Below are 13653 nucleotides of genomic sequence, written 5' to 3' on the forward strand. Positions count from 1 at the left end.
TACTCAATATAATACTGGCAAACTCATTCACAATGATCAAGTCAGCTCCATTCTAGAGATGCAGGGCTGGTTCAACATACAAAAATATATCAATGTAATCCATCATATAAGAAAAAACATGATCACTTCATTAGATCCTGAAAAAGCATTTGACAAAATCCAACACCCCTTCATGATAAAGGTCTTGGAGAGATCAGGGATACAGGGAACATATCTAAATATAATAAAAGCAATATGCAGCAAGCCAACAGTCATCATCAAATTAAATGGAGAGAAACTCACAGCAATTCCACTAAAATCAGGAACACGACAAGGCTGTCCACTCTCTCCATATCTCTTCAACATTCTTCTTAAAGTTTTGGCTATAGCAATAAGACAACAAAAGGAAATCAAGAGGATTAAAAATTGGAAACTAAGAAGTCAAACTTTTGCTATTTGCAGATGATATGATAGTATATATAACTGACCCAAAAAACTCTACCACAGAACTCCTACAGCTGAAAATTGCCTTCAGTGATGTGGCAGGATACAAGATCAACTAAAAACAAAGTAGTCCTCCTATATACAAATGATAAAGAAGCTGAGATGGAAATCAGAGAAACATCACCTTTTACAATAGCCACAAATAACATAAAATATCTTGGGGTAACACTAACCAAGGAAGTGAAAGACCTATTTGACCAGAATTTTAAGTCCTTGAAGAAAGAAATTGAAGAAGATACCAGAAAATGGAAAGATCGCCCATGCTCTTGGATAGGGAGGAAAACAAAGTAAAAATGGCAATCCTACCAAAAGCAACCTATAGATTCAAAGCAATCCCCATCAAAATCCCAACACAATTTTCACAGATCTTGAAAGAAAAATAATCAACTTCATATGAAAATACAAAAAACCCAGGATAGCCAAAACTATCCTGTACAATAAATGAACTTCCAGAGGCATCACCATCCTGACATCAAAGCTCTATTATGGAGCTACAGTAAGGAAAACAGCTTGGTACTGACATAAAAACAGAGAGGTTGACCAATCGAATTGAATTAAAGACCTGGATATTAATCCACACACCTATGAACACCTGATTTTTGACAAAGAAGCTAAAATTATACAATGGAAAAAAGAACGTATCTTCAACAAATGGTGCTGGCATAACTGGATGTCAACACATAGAAGAATGAAAAAAGATTCATATCTATACCCATGCACAATACTCAAGTTTAAATGGATTAAAGACCTCAATATAAATCTGACCACACTGAACCTGATAGAAGAGAACGTGGGAAGTAGTCTTCAATGTATAAGCACAGGAGACTACTTCCTAAATAAAACCCCAGTAACACAAACACTGAGAACAACAATAAATAAATGGAACCTCCTGAAACTGAGAAGCTTCTTTAAAGCAAAGGACATAGTTAATAAGACAAAAAGGCAGCCTCCTGAATGGGAAAAGATTTATACCAACACCACATCAAACAAAGGACTGATCTCCAAAATATATAAAGAACTCAAGAAATTAAACATCAAAATCTTACATAATCCAATTAAAAAATGGGGAACAGAACTAAACAGAATTCTCAACAGAAGAATCTCAAATGGTCAAAAGATTCTTAAGGAAATGTTCAACATCCTTAGTCATCAGGAAAATGCAAATCAAAATGACTCTGAGATACTATCTTACACCAGTCAGCATGGCTAAGATCATAAACATCAATGATAGATTATTCTGGAGAGGATATGAAGTAAGGGGAATACTCATCCATTGCTGGTGGGAATGCAAACTTGTACAACCACTTTGGAAATCAGTATGGCAGCTACCTCAGGATCCAGCAATACCACTCTTAGGAATATACCCAAAAGATGCTCAATCATACTACAAAGTCATTTATTCAACTATGTTCAAAGCAGCATTATTTGTAATAGCCATAACTTGGAAACAACCTAGATGCCCCTCAACCAAAGAATGGATAAAGAAAATGTGACACATTTGCCGGACTGTGGTGGCGCACGCCTTTAATCCCAGCACTCGGGAGGCAGAGGCAGGTGGATCTCTGTGAGTTCGAGACCAGCCTGGTCTATAAGAGCTAGTTCCAGGACTGGCTCCAAAACCACAGAGAAGCCGGGCGGTGGTGGCGCACGCCTTTAATCCCAGCACTCGGGAGGCAGAGGCAGGTGGATCTCTGTGAGTTCGAGACCAGCCTGGTCTACAAGAGCTAGTTCCAGGACAGGCTCCAAAACCACAGAGAAACCCTGTCCCGAAAAACAAAAACAAAAACAAAAACAAAAACAAAAAAAAAACAAACAAAACCACAGAGAAACCCTGTCTCGAAAAACCAAAAAAAAAAAAAATGTGGCACATTTACACATTAGAGTACTACTCAGTGGTAAAAAATGACAAATGACATCTTGAATTTTGCATTCAAATGGATGGAATTAGAAAACACTATCCTGAGTGAGGTAACCCATACCCAAAAAGATGAATATGGTATGTACTCATTCATAATTGGATACTATCTATAAACAAAGGATACTGAGCCTATATTTCATGATCCTAGAGAAGCTAAGTAGTAAGGTGAACCTTAAGAAAAACATATATAAATCCACCTGGAAAGTTGAAACAGAGAAGATCACCTGACAAAACTGGGAGCATGGGGGTGAGAGGATAAGGGATGGTGGAAGAGGAGGGGAGAAGGGAAGGAGATAGGAGAACTTGAGGGAATGGGATAGTTGAGAATGAGGAAGAACAGAGATGAGAGCAAGGAAAGAGATATCTTGATTGCGGGGGCCATTATAGGGTTAGCAAGAAACCTGGCTCTAGAGAATTTCCCAGGAATCTATAAGGATGACCAGAGCTAAGACCCTAAGCAATAGAGGAGAGGGGGCCCGATCTTGACCTGCCCTGTGGTCAGACTGATGAATATCTTAAATATCACCATAGAACCTTCACGCAGCCACTGATGGAAACAGAGGCAGAAACCCACATCGGAGCACTGGGCTAAGTTGCCAAAGTCCAGTTGAAGAGTGGAAGGAATGAGCATATGAGCAAAGAGGTCACGGCCATGATGGGTACACCCACTGAAACAGTCTACCTGAGCTAATGGGAGCTCACCAACTCCAGCTGGACTGGGAAGGAACAAGCATAGGACCAAACTAATCCCTCTGAATGTGGTTGAAAGTTGTATGGCTGGGGAAGACTGATGGGCCAGTGGCAGTGTAACAAGGATTTATCCATACTGCATGTACTGGCTTTTTGGGAACCTATTCTCTTTGGATGGATGGTGTAGGAGGTACTTCTGTTTGTGTGTTGCTTTCATTGGTTAATGAATAAAGAAACTGCTTTGGCCTGATAGGGCAGAACTTAGGTAGGTGGAGAAGACAGAACTGAATGCTGGGAGGAAGAAAGGTGAAGGCAGAGAGAGATGCCATGGAGCTCCCAGACTCCGACATGCTGAATCTTTCCCAGTAAGCCACTGCTACGTGGTGATGTACAGATGAATAGAAATGGGTTAAATCAAGATGTGAGAGTTAGCTAATAAGAGGCTAGAACAAATGGGCCAAGCAGTATTTTAATTAATACAATTTCTGTGTGGCTATTTCAGGGATAAGCTAGCCGGGCAGCTGGGACGAACAAGCAGGCTCTCCTTACAACAGGTGGATACCTTGCTTAGTCTAAATATAGTAGGGAGGGCCTTGGGCCTTCCGCAAAGCAATGTGCCTTACCCTCTCTGAGGATTGGATGAGGGTAAGGTGGGAGGGTATGTGGAGGGAATGAGAGGAGGGGAGGGAGTGGGAACTTGGATTGTTATATATAATGAAAAAAAGATTTTTTAGTAAATAAAAAAGGGGAAAAAGAAAAGGAAAAAAATAAGAAAAAAGAAAATGAAAATATTACAATACCTACTGAGCCAATTCAAAGAATGATAAGAACATATTTTAAAATTTATATTCCACCAAATTGAAAAATCTAAAAGAAACAGATGAGTTTTGATATATGGAAGAGTTACCAAAATTAAATCAAGATGAGAAAAATAATTAAAATGGACCAATAACAACAAATGAGAAGCAGTAACTAAGAATTGTCAAACTAAGTAAAAAATCCACCTGAGACTAGAAACACTGCAAAACATGCTTTTTTTATGAAGTTGTTATTACCTAGAAACCAAAACCAATCAAAATCTCAACAAAAATTATAAATAATCCTTATGAACATATACGCAAAATTCTCAATGAAATACTTGCAAATTGAATTTAAAAACAAATAAAAATGTTATCTTTATGGCTAATTTATCTTTATTCAAGAGATGCAAGGGTAGTTCAATACATATTTTTAAATAAATGTAATCCATCACATAAACAAAATAAAGTAGAGAAACCACATGATCATCTCATTGGATGCAAAAATGCCCCTGACAAACTGAACCTCTCTCTAGGATGAAAGTCCCAGACTGGTACAATGGCTATGAAAATTGGTGTGGAGTTTTCTGAAAAAGCTTGAAATGATCCAGCTACACTATTGGGCATATAACTCTAAACCTTACTACAAAGGCTTACTCATCCATGTTTATTGCTGTTCTAGTCACAATAGCCAGAAAATACAAATGACCTAGATGTTTATCAAATGATGCATGAACAATAAAATGTTCATTTATACACAGTGGAATTATTATTTAACTGTTACCCCAATGAAGACTTGTGAGTCAGATTTCAGGGGTGACAACCTGCAAGCTCACAGAGGCTGAGGAGCAACAAGTTGACCTTCTTCCTTAGCCAGCATCTCAGAAATAGGGCTCTTCTTCTGCTACCCCTCCCCCAACAGGGCGCCAAACTCAAAGTCCCTCCTCTCTATTTCCTGTACATTTCTGTTTTCCATACTCCCTCTTACTCTCCATGGCTACTTCCTGTCAACCAGTTGCTGGTTCAACCTCTTGACACAGGCTGATTTTATTTAATTAAGTTAATCTCAGGATTCACTGTGTGATCAACTATGCCACAACAGAAAAACGATTTGGAAATTCACTACTCCAGAACCTTCCTAAAACATATACACACATTGAAAGAGTCTTAATGGAGAAATGCTACAGTAGGGGACAATAACCCAACTAGACACTTAATGCTAGGAAATTATAAACCCAATAATAGCAACTGGTTAACTCCTTTTGAGTTGTTAGCCTATGGAATACAATCGATCTGCAGGCATTGCAGGGTATTGCAATACTCTTAAGTTCTCTCCAGAGCTTGATGACAAAATCCTATTCCTGAAGACTCCACATGCTTAAGTCATAGAACATAGAGAAACCAAACTGAGTTTCACCTGGAATCTTCATCCCTATGGCTAGTTCTCATAGTGCTTGAAGGTGATATGGAAACCCCCATAGGAGAAAAGAGATCATGTCTGTAGGATACAAAATGACTGACCTAACAAAATATGCTGATGTGATACTGATATGAACATTATGGAAGTCACTGACCACTTTCTGATTGCATTTTAAACCTGTTCCATGAGATGGAACCCATATCTGACACTGCTAAATGAGCCAAGAACCTGTGGCTAGATGGGTTATAGGCCCTAGGGGAGAACCACAAAGCATCATTTTGCTAAATTGACATGTTATTTAAATAACCCTAAGGACTTATTGTTATATAAACAGATCAGTGCCTCTCTCAACTCTTATCAGAGAAACTTCTCCTTACAGTAAATGACAATTAACAGAGCCACTCAGCTGGTCAATGCAAAGCACAGAAGACTATAGAGTGTTCAAGCCTAAATGGGATGCAAGCTCAAACTGGACAATAATTCCAGCATGGAGGGAGGGAAGTGGACACAAATCCCAGTGAGAACTAGCTGAGGAACAATTGATTTGATAGCTGCTGGGAGAAAGGGAATATGTATTCTTTAATGATGTCATCCCTGGATGGCCAATCAAATACTAGAGCAGGCCTCACTCCCAAGAGTTGTTGGGAAACACAAACTGGACTTGATGGAACATAAAATGAAGAAGGTGATGTGGAGAGATTGGATATGGGAGGAGTTGGGGGGGAGGGGTGAATATGATCAAAATACATTGTATAATATTCTCAAAGCATTGCAAGAATCTTTTAAAGATGCAGGCAAATCCCACACATTCTGTTTTATAAGTAAATCCTGGCTTATTTATGTGTATGTATACGTGGGAGAAAATGTGGTTACAGGATATTAAAAAAAAAAAAAGGAAAGAGAGGGAGACCAATCAGGCACAAGTAACATGAAAGCAGATCGGGTTGTGGAGTCAGATGGAAGCGACAAGGGGGCGGGAAGGGTGAGAAGAAGATGAGAATTAGCAAAACTGAAAATGTCATAGTGAAAGCTAATATTGTGTATGAAAGTAAAACATTTTTAAATAAAGTGTTCAGATTCTTTTTAAAAATGTATTTATTTTGCTTTCTGGTCACAGTTTTCCCTCCCTCCTCTCCTCCCAGTCCCTATGTCCCACTCCCTCTTTCTCCAACCCCAATATATTCCTCCTCCGTTTCTATTCAGAAAAGGGCAGGCCTCTCATGGATATCAACAAAACATGGCATATCAAGTTGCAGCCAATCTGAGCACCTCCTCATGTATTAAGGCTGGGCAAGTGTCGTAAGCCACATTTTGGGGTGACTTCTGTCATGGTCCAGCCATGACAGACTCGTATGTTTCAGGGTAGAGGCATGTGGGTTATAAACATTAGGTAGGAGGAGCAGAGATATGAAAGAAATACAGAGACACAGGATAGTGCAGGAGGGCAACTCAGTGAATACTGAATACTGAATTCAACTATGTTTATTTTTTTTATTTTTTTATTTTTTTATTTTTTTTTTTGGTTTTTCAATACAGGGTTTCTCTGTACCTTTGGTTCCTGTCCTGGAACTAGCTCTTGTAGACCAGGCTGGCCTTGAACTCACAGAGATCCGCCTGCCTCTGCCTCCTGAGTGCTGGGATTAAAGGCGTACGCTACCACCGCCCGGCTGCCCCTATGTTTATTTTTCATATGCTTTTATACCCCAATACAGGGGTTTGGAGAAGGCAAAAGATTACTTTAACATGACACAAAGGACAACAAGAAAAGTTATGTGCTTCAATACTTGAGACATCAAGCCATTATTTCCTAAGTAAAACATTTTATGTTTTGGGCAGGAATATGCAGGGAACACACCCTAGACCAAGTATTCTGTAGCCACTCCCTATGTCAAATCCTCCTGTTTTAAATGAAGGAGCAGGAGGAGGCTTGAATTCTCTGACCTTTGGTCAGGGTGGAGTGGATCCACCTGTATGGGCCATCTTAATATTCAAAACACTAAGTAACCACATCCTAGGTCAGGATTTATATCATACCTGTTCTCAACGACTTTGAAAGAACAAAAATAAACTCAAACTCTCTCACCTCCATTCAAGGTGGAAAAGGCTCACATCTGTGTGTCCCTATAGACACGGTAATCCAGTATGAGGGACAGGTTCCCAAAAGCCAGCAAAGGTGTCAGAGAAAGCCCTGCTCCCACTGTTAGGGGTCTCGCAAGGAGACCTATTGCTGGGTCCTAATGGTTCCCTCAGGGGAGGGGGTGAGAAGGCACAGCATCATCAGCATAGACACCTGGAGTCAGGTAAACAGCAAACAGCAGACTAGCAACGGGGAGAGCCTCATATATCCTCCCAGCACCCAGGCTGCATTCCAATCCATTGCTATTGTGTTGTTGTCCCTAGACACAATCAGGACCTCTGACAGTGCCTGTTACTAGGCCCTCGGGCAGACTCCAGGTTGTCTCATCTCTCAGTCTTACAAACCTTATCTTCCTACATATCCACCCTGTTTTATTTATTACTTGGGTGCTCCGGCCTTGTTGACCCTGCCTTAGGAGGACTCAGCAACTTGACAGTGCCTGTCTTAGGTTGACCTGCTGAACAAGCCCTTACCTATCATTGTCCTCTAAGAGTCTTCATTCCTGGAGACTGCTAGGGTGAGGTTTAGCAGTAGCCTTTTGAATTCAGTTAACCAGGCATGCTTAACCTCCTGCAGAGGACTGTGAGAGGGATGCCTAAGAGCCATTAACAGCTGAAGAGTGGCCTTAGTTGCTGCCCACTGCTGTTGAATATGCTGCAGGAGACATTTAAAGAGAATAAGGATTAACAATACTCCCCCTGCCCCAATTAAGGCATGTGTGAACATCCAGGAGGGATCAAATAGCTTTTTTGTATTATGCCAAACCTTTTCAGATACGGGGCAGGGGGCGGGATCCAGGGCTGGTTAATGGCGTTTTGTCCCAGGTTTACCAGAAAGGCTTCCGCTGGCCTTTGAGGCCGGAGATGGGAGGGGGACTGCAGAACCTAGGGGTCACACCACAGCATGGGGGAGTTTTCATCTTCGGGGCAGGTAGCCATTGAGGCACTTCAAGGGTGCCACTGTGGAGTGTAGCCTCCTGCAGCAGAAGTAGAGTAGAGCTGATGGGAAGTGACATGTGCCTTCTTAACTGTGGCTGCACTCTCTTTAGCATGTTTCATGGGGTCTGAACTGGCTGTCTCCTCAGCAATGGATACTGTAGAGAGATCAGCTATGGAAGGAGTAGAGGTACTGAAGAGCTAGCCCATTTCATGAGGGACAATAAAGAGTGTGAAGGATTGCCAGAGGCTCTCTATGCTGCCTAGGTGTTGACCGCCTTGACGGGTTACTCTGTCTAGGGTCTGTAACCCGCCTGGCTGGTCAGTTATTCCAGGGTCACGGAGAGGTACCACCTGAAAGACATGGGCTGATGAGAGGAAGGAGGCTAAGCATATTTGTCGAAGCCTCCGTTTATTAGAGTCATGGTTACAGCTTATATAGCCCCTGGATGAGGAGCGTGGGGGGCTGGGGCACGGGATCTTGCCACGTGGTCCACGCCCGTCACGTAGGCCAAAAGGTTACAATCAGTCAGGTCACGATTCCTTGGTCAGGAAGTCACAAGTTGACACACCTAGTTCTCTAGATAGTTTGAAATATGAGACGGGTTCAGTTAACAGATAGCTCTCTATTAACAGTTAATTTGGGTGTGGGATAGGCTTGGTCAATAAAACTATTCTCAATACAATTGGGAAGTAGAGCTCTCTGCAAAACTCCTCATGGCTTTGCTTCCTATAATAATTTGGAGGGACATGGCTCCTGACACCCAGGGAGAGGAGCTTGCCTTTGAGATCATCAAACAGTGGTTGCAGTGAGTAAACTTCAGTCTTCATTGTGGCCAGAGTGGTGACAATTGCTCACTGTGAGGGGTGAAAGCGTCATAAGAGACTCTGAAAGTACTTTCTCTCTAAATCCTTCTCCAGGACCTTCTCCTTGAAGATCCATCAGAATGAAGTTCAGGCCCAACCCACCCTCCTGCAGCTGGACAGAGCCTGATGAGGAATGAGGTGTTGGCTATCTCTATCTCAACCCCAACTTGGAGACCTACCACGACATGCTGGTTGAAGTAGACACATGCCTGACATGGAAGTTTCTCCCTAGGAAACAATAGCTATTTAATGCCCAATGGTACACACTGGGGTATAGAGACAGAATATCTGGGCTCATGGAGGATGGTAGCAAAGGTGGATCAAAGATTTCTGCTGGTATCAACTTGGAGGGCTGCAGAGACCTTGACAGCATTGAATCCTTATAGCAAGTATGAGGTACAGCTTGGAACAGATGTAGCCACAGAAGAATGACCCTATCTCCATGTCTCCACCAGATAAATAGAAACAGGAGCAAAGAGAAGTTCAGAGACATGGAATGGCAGGAAGTAGGACAGGTTTGGTGATTTGAAAGAAAATGAACCCAAAGAGAGTGGCACTATTAAGAGGCATGACTTTGGTGGAGTGGGTATGGCCTTTTTAGAGGAAGTGTATCACTGTGGAAGTGGGCTTTGAGGTCTCATATATGCTAAAGTCACACCTAATATCTCAGACTCCTTCCTGTTTCCTCTGAGTCAAGATATAAAAACTCTCAGCTCCCTCTTTAGTACCATTACTGTTTTGTTTCTCGCCATGACTATAATGGACTAAATATTTGCCTCTGTGTGTGAGCCACCACAATTAAATGTTTTACTTTATAAGAATTGCTGTGGCCATGGTGTCTCTAAGACAACAGGTCACCAAATGCATCTCAGTCAAAGAGCCCTTGCTTGCAAGCATGAGGTTCTGTATTAGAGACCTAGCACTGAAAACCATGATTATGTAGAAAATGGGGCAGTGAAGTGTAACACAAATTCTTATTGGTCTTAGTAATAGAAACTTGGAGCCAGCTATCAGAGAGTGAAAGCTGAAGGATCAGAGAAGCAGGGTGGCCAGCCACTAGAGTACTCACCTTTACCAATACTCAGGCCAAAGGGATGATCCTGTCCTCAGACTGCCTCCTCAGACTGACTGATGCTCAGACTGCTCCTCATAATGACTGCTTCAGATTGCCTTAGACAGCTCTGGGTACCTGTCTTCTCCCACCTTATATTCCTTTCTCCACCCATCCTGTCTCCACTTCCCTAGTGGGATTAAAGATGTGTGATCCCAAGTGCTGGGATTACCTTTGTCTGTTCTCTTTTAGACTGCATAAATTTTGTGTAGCCCAGGGTAACCATGAACTAACAGAGATCTATCTTCTTCTGTCTCCCAAGTCCTGGGATTAAAGGTGTGTTCTACCTCTACCTGGCCTCTAATGGCTTAGCTCTGCATTCTAATCTTCAGTCAAACTTTATTTGTTAAAACACAAAGAAAATATCACCACATTTCCCATTTTTGTCTAAAATTAAAAAAATAAGGCTACAACTAAAACATTAAGAAAAGAAGGCTATAACTAATATAAGAAAAGCTATATACAATAAATACAACAAATATTTACAATCTATACAGACAATAAATACCTCAACAATGTCTAGTTCATTTGCATTTGACAAATTCAGAGAAAATACTCTATTATCTATCCTATCTTGGTGAGTCTAAAGTGTTATACCTGATTCAATTTCTATCCTAATTTTCATTAATATCCAAAACTATCCTTTGAATCTTTCTGCCGCGCCAGCACGGCAACTGTCATTCTTCTGAGCAAGGGACATCAGGATTAACACACAGCACAACTTCAGGTTCTGCAGACAAGTCCTTTATTCCACTTTCTCACAAGTATATATAGCCCTCAGCAGGGGAGGCCAAGCCAGCAAAAGCAAGACAGGGTTTTTCTGCAGCTTTGGAACCTGTCCTGGAATTCACTCTGTAGACCAGGCTGGCCTTGAACTCACAGATATCCACCTGTGTCTGCCTCCCAAGTGCTGGGATTAAAGGCATGTGCCACTACCAGTAGCATGGATATTTTATATATATATATATATATATATATATATATATATATATATATATATATTTTTTTTTTTAATGAGTTTCTTTTCTGAGTCTGGTAAACAAGGAAAACTATAACTATATAGTCTTCATCTTCCTCAGAGACCTGAAAAGAAAATAATATTAACTGACTAAGCAGGAAGTGTGAGCAGGTGACTTCCAAAAAATGCGAGAAATGACAAAACCAGTTGGATGCCTGGACAGTCATCCAAGTCCTCTGTAATGTGTCATGGCCGCCTCATCCAGCAAGGAAGACGCAACACCGGAGCTCTTCTTGCTAAGCAGTTTATTCAGGACCTTGTAAATAATTGTAAAATCCCTCTCTCTCCCCGGGCAAAACCTCTCCCAGCCCTTAAATAGGCCTGGGCTACCAACCCTGGATAGCCACGTGGGCACCGTTCATAGGTCCACGCATGCGCAGGCAGCTTATGATCATCGGGTGATGATTGCAAGAGTCTGGCCTTTGCCATATATGGAGTTGTTTTTCACAGAGAGCCCTCACTTTCGGGATCACGGAAGGTGGAAGCCAGCGCCATCTTTAAGGTGTGGCTCCACGCAGCTCTCTACAGTAATGTTTGAGCAGCTCTCTTTTGCCTACAGGCCTAGAATATCAATAGACTTTTCTATGAAGCAGTATTTTTGAAGGGTTGTCTGCCTTGTCTTGACAAGGTTTAACAATCACTCTCTTTTGTGTCCTCTTGTCCAGTTTGGACAAGTAATAGAGGCAAGAACACTTTCTTGCCCAGTGGTTTGCATTTGCCACAAAGAACGTAAACTCCATGTGAAGTTTCTTCAAGGCCCTTCATTGTTTCCAAATAAGATTGGTGCTGTCAGGAACAGACATGTCTCATTGTCATAAAAAAGAACCTATGTTATTAAAACATCTTAAATGCCACATTCTGTAGATCTCTGAAGTGTTTGAAGATTACCCATCTTTTAAAATATATCTATGACTATGTGGTGGTGGCACACACCTTTGACCCATATGTAATCAGATGTGTAATACATATATATATATATATATATATATATATATATATATATATATATATATGATGATTCCATTATTCTTATTTTGAACCTTTATTGTTCTTATAAAGCTTATTGAGAAATAATTTTTGTACCTGTCTTGTACAAGCACCTCCTGGCAGTGGTGCAGACACACTTGTCCCTGTCTGTTGTCTTTTCAGTTTGTGAAAACAGTATGGTATGTTGTTAGGTTTCTGGTTTCTGTCAGATCCCTTCTCATTTTCAGGATATCATGAAGATGCAAGTTCACAGTTAGTGTTTTGTATGGTGCACTAACAGTCACTCACATCATCACTTTACATCCTATAAGGGCTGAGGACCTTGTTTCATCTCATAACATAGTACTGACAGAGTTCAACTATGTTTTGCTACATTTGAGTGTGATCAGTGCTGGTTGCCTAGTGGTTGAACTTGTTTTCCCTGCATGCTGGAAATCATAAGCCTGATTTAATTCATGTGCTCAGAGCACTTTTCTATGCATGCTTAATTTGTACAACAGCACCTTGTCCTCTATGGAGGCTCCCAAGGCACAGCCTGCAGAGGCTCCCAGGAACTTCCCAAAGCCATGGAGATCACTGGGTGTCTGACACAGCATCATCCTTTTGTCAGAGACAGACTCTTAGCTGTAGTTTGCTCCTGTGGATGAGACTGGGATTATGCAGAGAACTCAGACAGATGTGGCTGGGAAAATGAGTTCCCACAGGGAAGAGGTGACAGCCCAGCTGGTCCTTCTATGTTGTTTTTTTCTAACTAGTTAAGCTGAGTTTTCCCATTGGTAGCGCCCCCGTCTACATTCCCAGGCCAGGGCTGTCCTGGTGAAGAGCAGGACTTGACTAGCAGTGCAGTGGGAGAGGAGAGGATGGTGCACCCTCTATATAACCCTGTCCGGGGCCTCCCTTCACTTCATTCACAGAAAATTCTCAGGCTGCCTAGTGCTTATTTCTCTACTTCATTTGCAGTAAGTGCTTAAGGCTGGAGACTTGGGGGAGAGGCTGGGAGCGGTAGGATGGTTTCCACTAAAACAACAGAGCTGTATCTGTCCAGGACATGGTCTGTGTGCTCACTGAATCATAGTAAGTAGCATACGTGAAAAGAACAATTTCACAAAAGGTGAAAACCCATACATTTGTAGTTTTGATAAGGGCTTTTGTTTTTTATAACTTTTTTGAAGAACTAGATTGAATTTATATTTTGGCTTTTTAAAAAATACCTTCACAGTTTATTGTAGTACAATTAATAAAAAGTCACAGACAGATATTGGGGTTCAATCTGAAGGTCAGCAATGCAAA

This window comes from Chionomys nivalis, chromosome 3 (assembly GCF_950005125.1).
Source record: "Chionomys nivalis chromosome 3, mChiNiv1.1, whole genome shotgun sequence".
Classification (NCBI taxonomy): Eukaryota; Metazoa; Chordata; class Mammalia; order Rodentia; family Cricetidae; genus Chionomys; species Chionomys nivalis.